At 42.1% G+C, this 16319-nt stretch overlaps 1 protein-coding gene and 1 long non-coding RNA gene across 2 annotated transcripts in view; one reads left to right on the forward strand and one right to left on the reverse strand.

The window, feature by feature from the left end:
• The window catches only part of LOC136828580 (uncharacterized), a 53274-nt gene extending 49525 nt beyond the window's left edge, over nt 1-3749 (forward strand). The window contains exon 4 of the long non-coding RNA XR_010850117.1: nt 3397-3749. This is a non-coding gene — a long non-coding RNA (uncharacterized lncRNA). The remainder of the gene's footprint in view (nt 1-3396) is intronic.
• The window catches only part of LOC136828583 (cotranscriptional regulator ARB2A), a 323128-nt gene that overhangs the window by 240298 nt on the left and 66511 nt on the right, over nt 1-16319 (reverse strand). The gene's annotated exons all lie outside the window — the stretch shown is intronic.

Below are 16319 nucleotides of genomic sequence, written 5' to 3' on the forward strand. Positions count from 1 at the left end.
AGCAGGACCCAGGGGAGCTGTTCCTTCCACCTCTCGTCAGTGCAATGTGCCATGCGAGCTGCCTTAAGAGAGCTGTGTGCCCTCTTGACCATGCCGCTCGCTGCGGGGTTGTAGGCCGTTGTGCTGTGTAGTGTTGTACCCATCAGGCGTGCCAAAGAGACCCAGAGCTCTGACAAGAAGGTTGGACCCCTGTCTGTAGTGATGCTGTCTGGCACTCCGAAACGGCTGATCCAACTGGAGAGGAGGGCCTCTGCGCATGACGCTGTTGATGCCTCCTCCATGGGGGTTGCCTCGGGCCAGCGGGTGGAGCGGTCTATGATCGTCAGGAGGTATCTGGCTCCTCCCGACTGCGGAAGAGGCCCGACGACATCGATGTGGATGTGGCTGAAGGGCCTTGATGGTTTGTGGTTTTGGGAAATTCTCTATAGCTTTTACTTTAGAAGCCGTGGGGCGCACTCCTGCTAGGAAAATCTCGTGCCCGAGGAAGTCTACTTTTTCTGTCCTGAAAATGCATTTGTCGAACCTGATGACTAGTCCACTGTCCTGAAGACATTTCAGAACAGCGTGGATGTGGCGAAGGTGTTCCTCTGGGGACCTGGAGAAGATGAGAATGTCGTCGATGTAGCAGATGCAGAAAGGCAGATCCCCCAAGATGGTGTCCATCAAGCGGTGGAATGTGGCACCTGCGTTCCTGAGACCAAAGGTGGAATAGGACATTGTAAAAGTCCCAAAGGGTGTGATGATGGTGGTCTTTTGGATGCATCGGGATGCACAGTGACTTGGAAGTATGACTTCAGCAGGTCCATCTTGGAGAAAATCTTCGCGCCGTGGAGGGCGCCCATAAGGTCTTGCATGTTAGGGAGGGGGTAGTGGTCTGGTGTTGTCAGGTAATTCAAGCGCCGATAGTCCCCGCAGGGCCTCCATGAACCATCGGACTTCTTTACCAAGTGGAGGGGAGACGCCAACGGGCTTGATGCTTTTTTACAGGCGCCCATCCATTCCAACTCTGTGAAGGCCCGTTTGGCGTCTTGTAACTTTTGGGGGGACAGTTGTCGGAACTTGGCATGGGTCGGTGGGCCCGTCGTGGTGATATGATGGAAGATGCCATGCTTTGCCGAAGGCCCTGGTGACTGGCATAGTTCTGGTTTGAATACATCTGGGAACTCCTGTAGGAGGGACGTGTAGCCATTGGGGGCTGTGGAGCAGATGGTGGGCATTCCAGGTCCGGTGGAGAGCTGACGGGAGTGGCAGGTTCCTGTGTTGAGGAGGCGTTGTCTTCTGACATAGACCAGAAGTCCGTGGTGCCCTAGGAAGTCTGCGCCCAGCAGGAGAACTTGACCTCCGCGATGACGAAGGGCCAGTGGTATCTGCGGCCCAGAATTGAGATAGTCCGGGTCGTCATGCCGTACATGCAGATGGGAGTTCCATTTGCTGCTATGAGGGCTGGTGTTGAGTCAGGTATCTTTTCGAAATCTTCCTCAGATGGCGGGAAGACCGACTGCATTGCTCCCGTATCTACCAGCAGGCGCCATTTCGAAAGAAGCCTGCTGGCTGGGGGAAGTTGGCTTTTGCAGCCACTGCTGTTACTTGTGGCAGCTTTTGTTGTCGTTTTTTGTACAAGGAACAGGGAGGTCTGCAGTTCCTGGTGTTGGTGCCAAATTTTCTATATAAGAAGCACCACGCCGGGTTTGTCCATGTTCTGTGTTCCCTGAATGGTGTCTTCTTCTGTAAACGGCACTGATGTTTCCCTCGCTGTCGTCATTCTCCTCTGTCAGGCTGCAGGCTCCCAGGGCGGCAGCGTGTTTCGAGGCCTTGGTGGCCTTGTGTATTTTCGGAGTGATGTCGATTAAGGCCCCTAACTTCCTGTGTGAGGCGCTGAAGGAAGATCGCTGTCGTTAAGTATACCTTCCTCTTCCTCCAGTTTTCGTCACGGCCTGGCAGTGTTACCAACCCCTGTAGTTTGTCTCAGGCTTCCCTGGGTGATGCTTCTCCAAGGGGCTGGGATAATAGGTCGATTGCGCTCTCTCGGTCACGGGCAGGGAGTAAGTTTGGATGAGTTTATCCTTCAAGGCAGTGTATGTGACCTTGTCCGGCTGCACGTCGAGCCAGGGGGAGATTCTGTTGAACACCTCTTCTGAGAGCGCCATCATGGTGACGTTGGATCTGATAGCATCGTCTGAGATGCGCGCCACGCAAAAGTGCGCATCTGCGCGCAGGAACTCTGATGCCGTGTTCTGCCATGAAAACAGAGGAAGTTTGACTGCGTCTGGCTTTGTTGGCAAGAGGGGCGTACAGACGATGCTCGCGGGTTTGCATTGAAGTTCAGCTTCCAAAATCTTTACTACTCACGTACCAAACCACGGGAAAATGCGCCATATTGAGTCCGTTAATGACAGTTTCCACCAGGGAGGGAGCTATCAGAGCCCTAAACTTTGATGCCGTAATTAGTTCGCTAAAGGCTCTCTGATGGTTGGCTGCGGCCGTTTGTAGTCCGTTAATGGCTGGCCCAAAACCGCGCTACCTGTCACTCCGGGGCCACCAGTGTGAGGTTCAAGAAATGTCAGAAGTGAAAGACTGATTCTTTATTATTCTCAACAGGTGTTTATAATGCAGAAAGCAGACGGAAAGGTAGCGGGCGACCTGAGGCCCCCCGTTGCATCCATACAGAAATTGTTTGTTAACAGGCATAAGAAGACATATGTAATGCGTTACAGAACATGTAAAAGGCAGATATATATCAGTGGAAAGGCCGTACACTGATGCATACAATGAGATACATAAAGAATCTGAAATAATAACAAGTAACATATATGACGTGATTAATGTACATATGAGGAGCAAAACACAAGAATGGAGAGGTGATTTGACCCCCTTACATTGGCATTAGGCCAAGTGGAATCGTCCTATTTCAGCTTTAGCATTATCTTTTTATAAATTCATGAAGGTGAGGCAGCTGTACAATGAAAGAGGGCTCACAGTTACTAGTTTTTCATAGTATTGTAACTAGATTTTGTTGCTAGTAAGCAGCAGAGAAATCTTAATTAGTAACCTACAACGTTTTATGGATCAGATAGTGTTTTGTTCAGATATTTATAAAACAAAAAATAATTCTAATAAATATTTTTCCCAAATGTGCTTTGAGGTTTTACAACTAAGTTCAGTAACCTACAACTTTTTATTGATGTAGTTAAGTATTTTGTTATGAGACATTTATAAAAAATCAAAATGTGTAGAAATTATAAAAAGTATTTATCCCAAATGTGCTTCGAGTTTTTATAACCGAGAAACTTGGTAAGTTTGAAAATTCACTGAAACTAGGTTCAGTTTACTAAGAAGTATGTCTACTTTGTAAACAAGTATGTTGGAAATTTCAGTTAATACACTTATCTTTTTCAGATGATGACTTGATGAACTATGTAGCTGAACTGAACTCGCCTGGGATAAGCTGACATGCTGTCGTTGATAGGCCTATACCATAGTAAATTACGAGGAGTTTATATATATAATATAGATTATTCCTAGTGTTAAGGATAGGAGGTAATGTATAGACTGTGCCATCTGTGGAAAAATATCTTTTAAGTACTTTTGTTAAACCTTTTAATGTTCTAAAAATCATTGTTATCTAGCACAAGTGCAATAAGCCCAAAAGTACATATTTTTGTGAATGCATTGTACTTGTTTTAGACGTAAGTTTTACCCATCAAAAGCCTCTTGTTAATCATGTTTTACATTAAATAATCATTTGCTTTCTTGTAGTTTTAAAACTCCTTTAATTTTGGTATTTTTAGTTTGGTGTCATGTGATATTTAGTTGATGTTACACACCCTTTGCCTGGATTGTGGCTCCAATTTCATATTTATCAAGTGATCAACTTATTCTTTTGATATAAAACAAAACAAAGTTATGCTGTGATAAAGGGAATGAATCCTTGCTTGTGCTTATCACTCTGCTTCTGGCAAGTACTGCACCCTTCACAGGCAATTGTAGTTTAGTGCATTGTATCACCAGTTTTGGTATAAGAGCATTGCTTATTCAGTACTGTATATATTTTATTGGCTTTTATTTTTATTTTTGTTTGATTACCTGTTTTCTGGAAAAGGCTCCATGGGTGTTTACTCTAAACTAGAAATGCCAGTTTTATTTTGTTGAGAGTACTGTAGTCTTCTTGACTCCTGAATTTTTATTTTGGTAATGTTGTAAAACCTGTTATATTATTAACTTCTTAAACATTGTTTTGAAGAACAAAGAAACTAAAAATTTGTAAAAGTGAGAGAGGTGACCTCTTTCCTGTAACCAAGGCTATGTTGGGTGGGCACTATCTCTGGTGTTCAGAGAAAAGTGTAGCAACTTCTGTGTATTTGTAGATTACCATTTGGAAATTGACAGTAAAAAAAAGACCAAGAAGGCTATGTAAGGATAAAACAGAGACAGTTTTAATTGCATTTATGAAAGCTCCATACTGATGTTAAGACCTTTAGTATAAGCATTGTCAGAGATACTTCAAATGCCTGAATGATTAAGGAGAATACTGCCTTGCTTGCCTACTTGTGAAAACAAACAAAACCATTTCATCATTGCAGTGCACCTCATTTAAGTTCGCGTAATTAAAGGAAAACATTAATTTAGTTTAGTCTAGAATTCGCACAAAACCTCAGGACATTTTTTCCAACTAAGGGCCATTTTCAAAAGAAGAGGGTGGCCACTGGTAGTCATCACTTTTTAGTTTCTAGAAACATGGAGGATATATGTACAGCTTATAATACTGATTTCACATAAAAACAGACTTGGAGCATTGATGTGATGATCTGTAGATAACTGTGATGTTTTGGCTCTCAAAATTTGTTTCTTGCTGAAAAAGATTTTTTCATCAGACCTTCAAGAATAGTTACCAGTGAGCATTTACATACAAAAATGGATTTGAAGGATTGTCAGATTGTAGAAAGAGTACTATATATAAAGTAAATTTTTGAAAATTTAAATGTCAGAACTGTACCAATGGAAAAGGCAGACAAAGATACCACTTCAGGAGATACAGTACTTAAATTTCTTGCAAAGGAGGTGAAAGGTATAAAGGTACTATAAAATTAGTGGTTTTGGGAAAGATGGAAAACCTGAATGAAAAATGGAATGAATGGTAAGGGGCCTTCTAAAATTCTTTTTTCTATAATTCTATGAACAAGACAGTGAATGAAGCACTACAGTAGTTTTATTAATCTGTAATGAAGAATAGAAACAAATGTTGCAGGCACCAGATTCAAATCTTTCATGAGGTAATGGCAGAATGAGCTTAATCTTGCAAAATCCATAACCATCTGAAAACCAATGGAAGGACTTCCTTACTGATTCCAATAAGGTATAAAGGCATCACTTTAGATATTCAGGAATTCATTATTAAAGACAAAAGAAAAATTGGGATCTTCCTGGTCATAATGGAAATCCATATCACATTCCTATGTTAAGCACAGTGTCCTGAATCCATAGTGGAATTTTGAAAGCATGAATGACTACCACATCCTTGAGCCCTTAGATCTGTAAGGTGTTTTCAATATTCCATTTTGTATACAGTATTATATATAGAGAAAGGGACATGGCTAATCTACAACTTTTGAGATGATGAGTATCACAGTAAAATGCAGATGAGGATAATGATATCTCTTCAAAGGCTGGATACAACAGTGAAACACTACTGTTACTTCTATTACAATTATATCAAACTTTTAATTCAGTCTCCAATTGTATGTGCTGCAGACGGAAAACAGCCTGTCATTTACTGGAAGCAACTTGAAAGAAGATGAGCAGAGAACCACAAGAATTTGCTGATTTCCATGAACAGGGAAAAAAATTTGCATAGGTTTCAAGTAATTTAAAGTATTTGTACCAATGGGTAGTGTAATATGAGATAGTGTCAGCTTGGCTCCTGTGGGCACCACAAGTTAGAGAGGATGGACGTACTTATATGAAATAGTACTATGAGAAGGGAAGCTAGGGATCTGTGGTATAGCACCGGTAAGACTTTAATGGCATAATTTCACTAAGGCTCCTTATGTTACATGACACTGGAGGCAATGACGATCATGAAGTATTTTCCTTAATCATATCCATTACCGCTGTATAATGAATTTTATCCATCTCATCCATCATTACTATGTTTTGGGGTGCTCTTCCTGTAGGGAGATAAGTGTACCTGTTGGTCCCAAGGATAAGAGAGAATGGGTGTAATAAGGTGTGCCTTTTTATTTATTGATTAGATTAAACAGACCAGTGTTAAAATTTTTAACCCATATAATACTGACCTGAAAGTAGTACTGTAGTAGTACCAGAAACTGGACTATGCTATTCAAGCACTCCATATGTTTCAGATGAAACTGCATAGTTAAGTTCATCTAATAAAATTTCCTCAGAAATATCCACAGACATTGAATGTTTCCCCACATATATTTTCACCATTCATACATGACTTGTATCTCGGGTTTTTTGAGTTCGGTCCGAAATTTAGTATAGCACAATTGAAGACCCAGTCAAAGCACCACTAAGTTTTCCATGCACTTTAGCAGCTGGTCCAGACAACGTTATGAGGTTGAGACATAGGGCAAGGCATTGGCCAAAGAACCTTTTCCTTTTCTCCTTCTTTGACACCTGAACAGAGTTAACAGTCAAAGATGATGAAGTAAAGGGAGAAGCTTCAATTACAGGGAAAATATAAGACAGCAAAACCATTATACTGTAGTAGAAAAGTACATGCATGTGTTTGGATTTGAAGATGCAAATTTTGCCAAACTCATGAGAATTACTAATGGAAATGCATTAAAACTGCATATATAAAAACTTTGATAAAATGTTTTAAAAATAAAGTCTTGTAGCACCCCAACACTTTCCTGAGGAATGGCTGTAGTCCACCCTTGGCCCCTTCCATAATTAAGGTACTGCCTCAAGATTTCAATTACTGAAAACATACGAGACCAAGAAAAGATTGCATGTATACTACATCATGTAATGCTACTCTGTTAAGAGGATTTGGTTTTTCTAGCAGACTACAGTGCATGGAGAGTTTCAATCAAAGCTATTTGATAACATTTTAGAGATAGGAGGAAGGGTAATATTTCCCAAAAATGGAGTCTTTGTACGGAACAGGACAGTTGCATATTGGTGGCACAGCAGAGCAGAAGTTTCTGCCACAACTAGATAAATAATTTACAATGGAAACAAAAAGAAGAAAACAAAAAGGCATAAAGTTATAATTGAATTCAACCCTTTCTAATGCTCACACTTCAGTCTGGAATATGATTATGACATTACATAGACATCTTTCCAAATCCATCTATATTAGGGAAGGGTTTTTGGCAAGATTATCTTGGGCAAGTTCACAGCAAATCCTAGTGCCATTCAGGAAGTAACCAGAAACATGTAAGCAAGTGAAATTTTCTTCACATGTTTACTTACAGAACTACTTCATGTTCACATGTACATTTTACATGAGCCATTTACCACAGCAAGTAGAGAAATGAAACATTTTTCCACCAATCAGTTATGTACATGGTCCTTCAACTGGTTTTGTACACAGCCCTTTAGAGGTGAAATGATTACCTTACAGCACCAAAAGTGTTAATATCCACTACTAATCACAAATTATTGGGAAACTGTTCACCATATAAAGGCAAGTTGGGCTGCAGATAGTACAAATGGCTGACCTTAAAGATTAATGTCAAAAGCAAAGATTGCTGACAAACTGCAATTTTGTTAACTGTACTCTGCTCCAATGTAAAATCAAAAGTAATCATACCTGCTGCATGTGGATACAATTATTAACTATACAGTTTGAAAAAAAAAATTCTACCAAACATCCAGTATTTGCAAAGATCACTGCTGTGAAAATGTTTTACCCATAATGATGAAATATGAGGATATAAATATTGTTCTTGAATGATAGTATAATTGCAAATTGCTTAGCTTTAATAGAAAAGCTCTTACAGAGAAGAAAGAAAAACAGTGATCCATGTCTCAACACAACCACACCTCTCTTGCTGCAATGACTAGCTGAAGGAGGAGATGCCAAGTGGCTTCTCTTCTTGAAAGAACAAAATAATTAGGATAAAACTAAAAAGACTTTGGGAGTATATTAGCACAATAAAGTACTGTATTTGGTAAATCAAAAATAACCTAGAGGCAGCTGCTTGCACTGTCAGTCAGAAATCAACCACACAATGCTAATGGTCTTTAAAAACTACATTCATGTATTATGATTATTTGCAAAAGATATAAAACAATTTAGAGTGTTTACAAAAATTCACAACTTTAATTATCTGCTAAAAATCCAAATTTAAAAGATAGTCACATGTTTCCTCGTGATATTCCAAATAAAAATGACATTTTTGTAATAAAATAAGGTTTTATATATACTTACCAAGTAATTACATAGCTATAGTTTTTACTTTAAAATGGCAGCTTTAGAATTGAAAATTCACGGTAGCACTCTTTTGTTCTGGTACAGGTAAGTGCCCCGCCCACTTTTGAGGAAGAATTAGTACAACGTAGTCAAAGAACTCAGTTCGTTTATGCTCTATGTCCATGTGTGGGGAGGAGGAACGGGCTCTGTTCATGTAATTACTTGGTAAATATATATAAAACCTTATTGTAAAAATGTCATTTTTATGTATGACATTTACCAAGTAGGTACATAGCTGAATCTCACACTGATAGGTGGTGGGAAGAATGGACATTTGCTACCCCAAAAAAACATTATAAAGAAATGCATTTGAAATAGAAAAGAAAAGCTAGCATTATGGTAAAGCTCGTTGTAACCTTACCTGGGGAGACAGCAAGAGCAGGAAGATACTGACTCTTGGTTGTTGCTCATCTCGACCCGTAGGGACATGACCAGTAGTGTCAGGATTGTCCCTACTTCAGTGGAAGCTTTGTGGTCAAGGAGTGCTTCTATGACTTGACAAAGCTTAAACAAAACAATTGCCCTTGCCCTGGGAAAAAAATAGACATCGACTAACACACGACCATAAAACTATATTACCTGTACACCATTTAAAAAACATATTACTCATCCATTAAAAACAAAGATTGGAGGGTAATCCAGGTACTAAGTACCCCAGCCTTCCCAAAAACTCAACCTTAATCAAGGCTAGAAGACAGAGAAATAGGAGGATCACTCATACCCCTCCTTCCCTAGTGCCACGCCAGCCGCGGAGAAAGGACCCAGTGTACTGTAGTCCTCAAACAGTTTCAACATCATGTAGATAATAGAGAGAGACTGTGTTAAAAAGCCAACGAAGAGGCTACTGCCCATACTTCATGTGCTTTTACCTTTAACAACGGTAAATTATTTTTCCTGAATTCCCAAGTGTGACTCTACAATAATGTCTCTCAAAAAGAGAGAGAGAGCATTCTTGGAGAGAGGACGTAAAGGGTTCTTGACAGAAGACCAGAGGTTATGAGAATCCCCTCTGACATTCTTGGGTCTCTCAATGTAAAATCTTAATGCTCTCCCTGGGCACAATACTCTCTTGTTACGACGGTCCTACCAGTTCTGCAAGACTCGGGACCAAAAAAGAATGAGGCCAAGGGTTAGATGGGTACTCAGTTTTGGCTAAGAAGCCTAAAATATATGAGCAAATAGCTGTCTCTTGCGAAAAACCAACTTGTTTGTCCACGGCTTGTAACTCGCCGACTCTCTTCGCTATGGCTAATGCGATTAAGAAAAGTATCTTTCTAGACAGATCCCTAAAGGAGGACATCTGCATAGGTTCAAAAGGCGAGCCTGACAACTAATGTAGGACTACGTCTAGGTTCCAAGACACTAGCTGCTGAGACTTCCGTTTCCTGGTGTCAAAAGAAATGTCCAGGTCTGAGGAAATGTTCACACTTCTGTGCTTGAATACTGAGTTCAGCATGGATCTGTAACCCTGTATCGTAAATGTCGAAAGGTCTCTCAAGGATCCTGGGTAAAGTAAAAATTCGACTAGTTGGGCTACAGAGGTAGAAGGAGAGATGTTACGTTCTTTACACCATCTCCTAAAAACTGCCCACTTAGCCTGGTAGTGCTCTGAAGAAGAGTCATGTCTACATTTTGCGATAGCATTTGCAATTTCTCTTGAAAATCCTTTCGCTCTAACAAGCTTCCTGACAGTTTCAAGCCTGTCAGAGCGAGAGTGGACGAATCTTGGTGATATCTGTTGAAGTGAGGTTGTCTGAGATCTTTCCTCTGTGGGAGGAGCTGCGGAAAGTCCAACAGAAGTTCCAGAAGGTCCGGAAACCACTCCTTTTGAGGCCAAAAGGGAGCTACTAGGATCATCGATGCATGATGAGAAGTCTTGAATTTGTTGATTATGTCTCTTAATAGACTGAACGAAGGAAAGGCATACATTTCCAGGTGTGACCAATCCTGAAGTATTGCATCCATTGCCCAAGTCTGAGGGTCTGGCACCAGACAGCAATACAGGGGTAGGCAATGTTGCAAACAAGTCTACTAACATAGTTCCCCACCATTTCAACAGGTCTTTGCACGCCTGTGGATTCAGCAACCATTCCATGTGGGTAGAACCTGTTTGCAATGGCTCAATCTGTCCGCTTATACGCTTAACTTGCCCTGAACATAGCGGGTGAGAATCTGTGTATTGTTGTTGTGCCTCCAAAGAAAGAGATCCCTGGCTAACTTGTACAGTGACAGAGAGTGAGTGCCTCCTTGGTTTCGAATATAAGCCAGAGCCGTCATGTTGTCGGAATGAACCGCAATCACCGAGTCTCGAGTTACTGCAGCAAAATGTTGAAGAGCCAGGTGAATCGCCTCCAACTCCTACAGATTTACGTGCAGTTCCTAGCTTGAAGGGACCACTTCCCTGACACTCCCAATCATCCTAGTGTCACTCCCCAACCAAGGTCCGATGTGTCGGAGAACAATGAGAGGTTCGGGTTCAGATGAGATAGGGACTTCCATGAGTAGAACCTTCCTTCCTATGAGCCACCATTGAAGATCTTTTATTTCCTGTGTGATGGGGAATGCGAAGGAATCTGGAAGAATCTTCTTGTTCCAACTGGTCTTCAGAAAGAACTGCAAAGGCCTCGCATGCAGTATCCCCAAAGGAACGAACATCTCTATGGAGTAGAGAGTCCATAGCAGGCCCATCCAGTCACTGGCTGAGCAGGTCTGAAGACTCAGAAAATGACGGACTTTTTTTGGGTGCATGATAGTATTCTCTCCTATAATGGAAAAAAACCCGAACAACCTGAGAGCCTATCTTCATCCCCAAATAGACTATCATCTGAGAAGGGACTAGTTGGGACTTTTCCTGCCCAAGTCCAGGGCTAACTGTAGGGTTCTGAGAAGGTCCTCCATGCACTTCTTCTGGGATGATGATCATAGGAGCCAGTCATCCAGATACAGCAGAGACAAACTTTCATGGCCATTAGCCCTGGTGAAGACTTGAGGGGCTGTTGACAACCCAAAGCATAGAGCCCGAAATTGGAAAACTTTGTCCTGAAAGACAAACCTCAGGAATTTCCTGGAATTCCGGTGTATTGGGGTATGAAAGTAAGCATCTCTCATGTCTCTCAAGACCAACCAATCTTCTTGGGAAATTGCAGCAAGAACTGAACTGTTCGTCTGCATCCTGAACTTTGTGGTTTGAATGAAGACGTTCAGACCGCTTACATCCACAACCGGCCTCCAAGCCCCAGAGATTTTGGGGACTACAAGGAGGCAATTGCAAAATCTCTCCAATGACAAGTCTTCTACCTCTTCTATAGCTCTTTTGTGGAGGAGCTAACAATTCCTCTGAGAGGGCCAAAAAACTCTCGGAGTCTACCGAGTGCGCCTTCAAGGCGATGGGCAAAGGGGACAAAGGTGCACTCTCTTTGAAGGGAATCGCATATCCTTCCTTAAGAACCTGTAGTACACATGGTTCTACCGACCTGGCCTCCCACTGTCTCCAGAAGTGTGGAAGTCTGGCGCCCACAGGTAGATGGAGGACCGAAGTCTCACTTGCCAGAGACTGGTCTAGAAGAGAACTTCTTGCTGATAGGGCGAACTGATCTGGGATTCGTGCATGGGCGTGAGGAAGCTCTTCCTCTGTTACCTCAAAAGGGCCGTGGCTAAAGAAGAGAGAGAGAGGCCGAGGTTTAAATGAAACAGCAGGTGTTCGATTAGATTCCATCGCTTGCTTAGATGACTGCGCAAGCAAGTCGTGAGTAGCATTTTGCAATGCCGTAGCTACTCTCTCTAATGCCATCCAAGCAAAAAGGCTGGTACTGTCCAGAGGAGCGAAAAGAAGAACAGATCTCTGGGACGGTGTTACTCCTTTAGTGGTGAAAGAACACCACATGTCTCTTTTCTTCAGTATGCATGAAGAAAAAAGAGCAGCTAATTCCTGTGCCCCATCTCGAATCACCTTGTCCGCACACAACAGGACTCCAAGCCAGTCTGCATGTATGAATAGAGCAGAAACTCCTAAGGAAGGAGCTTCCCTGGTTGTACAAAATACATACCTCCTTTTGGAAAACCGAGATAGGGGAGAATAAAATAGAGCTTTGCCCAACTCCCTCTTCTCAGGCAGCCAAAAGTCGATCCCCAACAACGCTTTCTTGGATGAAATAGAGAGGGCCATCTTCGGGAGACTAGTGGTACTTGAGGATTGATGTAAAAGAACACTGATCCTGGGGAAGAAGGGGCCGCGGTGGAGAAACATGCCGGGAAGCATAACAGAAAATAATTCAATAATGAGACGTAAGCTGATGAAGGCTGTTCTGGTTCAGGTTCCTCCTCTGCTGAAGATACAGTGGAAAGTGCCAAATTTTGTTGTAGTTCTTCTGGTTTCAAAGACAAGCACTCTTCAACAGTTCCGAGATGTTGTCTAAACGTTGGTGAATGGGAAGCAAAGAAGAGTCTTGGGGTGCTGATGTACTTGCAGACTTCGCGATATCAGCGACAGGTGAAGAGGATACAGCCTTGGGGATCTGTGACACAGAAGGTGCCAAAACAGGTTGACCTGCAGCAATAGGGATGTCTGAATCTGAAGTCTCAGACTCATATCCCAATGCTGGAGAGCTGGGAGCCAACGGGATGTCTGGAGCTACCGTGCAAACTGAACCTACAGCAGGCTTATGAGCCACTGGGAGCTCGGATCCAATGGGAGAGGGAGATCCCAAAGCGCGCTTATGAGCCAATTGGCCCTAGGGAGCCAACTGGCACTTGGGAGCCAATTGGCGTTTGGGAGCCAATGAGCACTTACAAGCCAATGGGAGCTTGGTGTCCAAAGGGAGCTCTTTCATCCCAATAGCTGCAAGAGGGCTCTTGATCCTTATGGCGCTTGCGTGGTACCGCTCGACTCATGTCTGCAACATGCCTCTTCAAAGGTCTAGAAGACTCCTGAAAACGTTGACTGTGTTCTTTGGATTCGGAATCCGAACCACTGGAAGATAAGGTGTGATCCAATTGGACACCTTTCCAGCGTCTGGTTGCCAAAGCCTGGGAAATAGCAACAGGTTCGGCTGAGGAAGCAACTTTCTTCTTCTTCTTTCGACCTTATTAGTCCCACTGTATAGCAGGGTAGGCCGCTCGAGTCAACTTTCTCCATCTATTTCTATTCCTAGCATCTTCTTCCCCCAGTCCCACCTCACCCATATCCCTCCTCACCACGTCCATCCATCTGCTCCGTTGACGCCCCACACTCCTCCTCCCCATCACTGGCATGTTCTTAGCTCTCTTGATTGGTTCCACCTCTTCTCTTCTTACTACATGGCCATAGTATCTCAAACGAGCTTCACTAGCCTTTTCCTTTACATTACATAAACCACACATTCTTCTTATATCTTGACTCTCCCTCCTTTCCAGTAGTGATATTCCAGCAATCCATCTCACCATCCTCATCTCGGTTCTTTCCAACAGTCCCCCCTCTTTCCTAATAAGTGCCCAGGTTTCTGCCCCATGTAATAGTACGGGCCTGATAAATGTCTTATAAATCTTGATTTTGAGCTTTAATGGCATTTTCTTGTCTAAAACAACTCCAGTTACTTCTCTCCATTTTCGCCATGCTTCTTTCAATCTGTCTCACTGCTTTCTCAGTACCTCCCTCTTCTGTTACTATTGATCCCAAATAGTTAAACTCATTGTTCTGCTTTAGCACTGTACCATCTTCCACTTGAATGTTTACTTCATGTCCTTCTCTACTACTAGTCATTAGCTCTGTCTTTCCAATGTTCACTTTAAATCCTTTCCTTTCAAGGGCTCCTTTCCATGCTAAAAACCTTTCTTGCAGTTCTTCTTCTGTGTCTGCTATAATGACTGTTCATCATTGTTCCTTAATTCTGATGTCAGTGTGTCTATAACGATGAGGAACAAGAATGGAAGCAACTACTCATGGGCAAAACCCCACCGACCTCCCTTGGACTTACGGTTTGCCTCCTCCCAGGTGCAGGGGAGTTTGACAGGGATCGAATTTAGATCCGCAAGACACCTTTCCAGTGGCTATCTGTCAATACCTGGTACCAGCAACAGGCTCGACTGAGGAAGCAACTACAGTACTCGTGGGCAAACCAGACCGACCTCCCTTGGACTTACGGTTTCCCTCCTCCCAGGTACAGGGGAGTTTGGCAGGGACCTCCATCTAGGAGCATTGGTGGGACGAGTAGCCACCTCTTCCACAACACTAACCCGGGTGCAGGCACTAGCGCTTGCACCGACACTTGCACTATGATCCTCATTTGCTTTGTCCAAAAGAACTCTTACAGAAGCTCCTATCTGAGCAACAGTACTTACTAAAGCATCGAATTTCTTATCCATCCAAGCTCCAAGACTGGCGATGGCACTAGGTTCAGAAGGGAGGGAGCCAGGTAACGGAGTTGTAGGGAGAGCGTGAGAAGTAAGAATCGGGGAACGAGAAGTCAAAGGTGTAGGGGGTAAAGGACACAGAAGCTTTAGCCTCTGCTCTAGCAGCCTCTTTCCTAAGCCTAATTTATCCAAATGACTGGTCAACACTTTCCAATTACTTAAATTTCTTGCAAGTCCAGTTGGGGGAACATACTTGTCCAAGGCAATGAAAACATACAGAATGTTCGTCATATTTAAATGAAGTCCACCTAGTATTACAGACTTTGCTGCAATACCAGTTACTGGTCATACTTGTGTGTGACATAATAGTCCAACAAATTGAAAAAGGCTAAGCTAAGCTAAGCTAAGCTATGAAAATATAACTCCGAGGCTACCAAATAAAAGAATGCTTCACCAATCCTTCAATAGACAACCAAACCATCTGGTGAAACTACTCCTGAATTAACAAAACGACTGAACGACTGATGTTCGGTCTTCAACAGTAGAAACGAACTGAACTCTCTAGCTACGTTGCACCTATTCTTCCCTGAAAGTGAGCGGGGCACTTCCCTGCACCAAATCAAAAGAGTGCTATTGTGAATTTTCATTTCTTAAGCTACAGTTTAAAGTAGAAACTATAGCCATGTAATTACTTGGTAACTATAGCTATGTAATTACTTGGTAAGTGTCATATATAAAAATATGCATGTTTAAAGTCTTCAACAGTGAACCCCGAGTCCCACAAAGAGCTGGAAACTGGAAACCAGCTTGACATATCTGACCAAATTATCCTGTAACACAAGAAGTGCTACATACACTACAAGACTTCCTCAGATGAGGAACAAAGGCTTTTGAATACATGTACTGTACACAGATGGTAGGTAAGAGAGTAAGAAAGTTTTTTTGAACATATTCATGAAGGGTACAACTCCTGACTGAAAGGCCTTTCCATTCTCTTCAAGCACATTAAATTAAAAATTTCTGATTCTTATCAAAATGAAGATATTCATCTAACGTCCTTGATGGGGAAGAAAGTCCATGAACTCTGAGACTGGCAACTCAGAGCATTTATCCGAGGATTTCTATGTTACCTTTCACTGGTCTTCTCTTTTCTTTTAATTGTTGTCAGGAAATGTGACTATCAGGTATTAACTAGATATCAAATATGCCCTTAAAAGAAGACAAATTATAAGAACCAGGTTAAAAGCAGAGAACTCAGAAATCTTATAACATAGAAAGACATTCTAGAAACATAGTATTCTGGACTGATAATTTAAAAAAACGATGGATTAAATGGCCTTATTGAAAGTAGTGTTAGAAAGCTTAATGTTTCTGGTATACAAGACTCTTTTTTTTATAATGAGAATAAGGATTTCTTTACTAATGGACTGAAAAGGTTTCCACTCTTGAAGATAACAAGTATTCCATCTTGTGGCCAGACAAACCCTCCATTGATCATAAATACTTGAACTCTGAGCCAATGTTACTGCTGATGCCATTTAATGCTATG

The sequence above is a fragment of the Macrobrachium rosenbergii genome, chromosome 43 (genome assembly GCF_040412425.1).
Source record: "Macrobrachium rosenbergii isolate ZJJX-2024 chromosome 43, ASM4041242v1, whole genome shotgun sequence".
Taxonomy (NCBI): Eukaryota; Metazoa; Arthropoda; class Malacostraca; order Decapoda; family Palaemonidae; genus Macrobrachium; species Macrobrachium rosenbergii.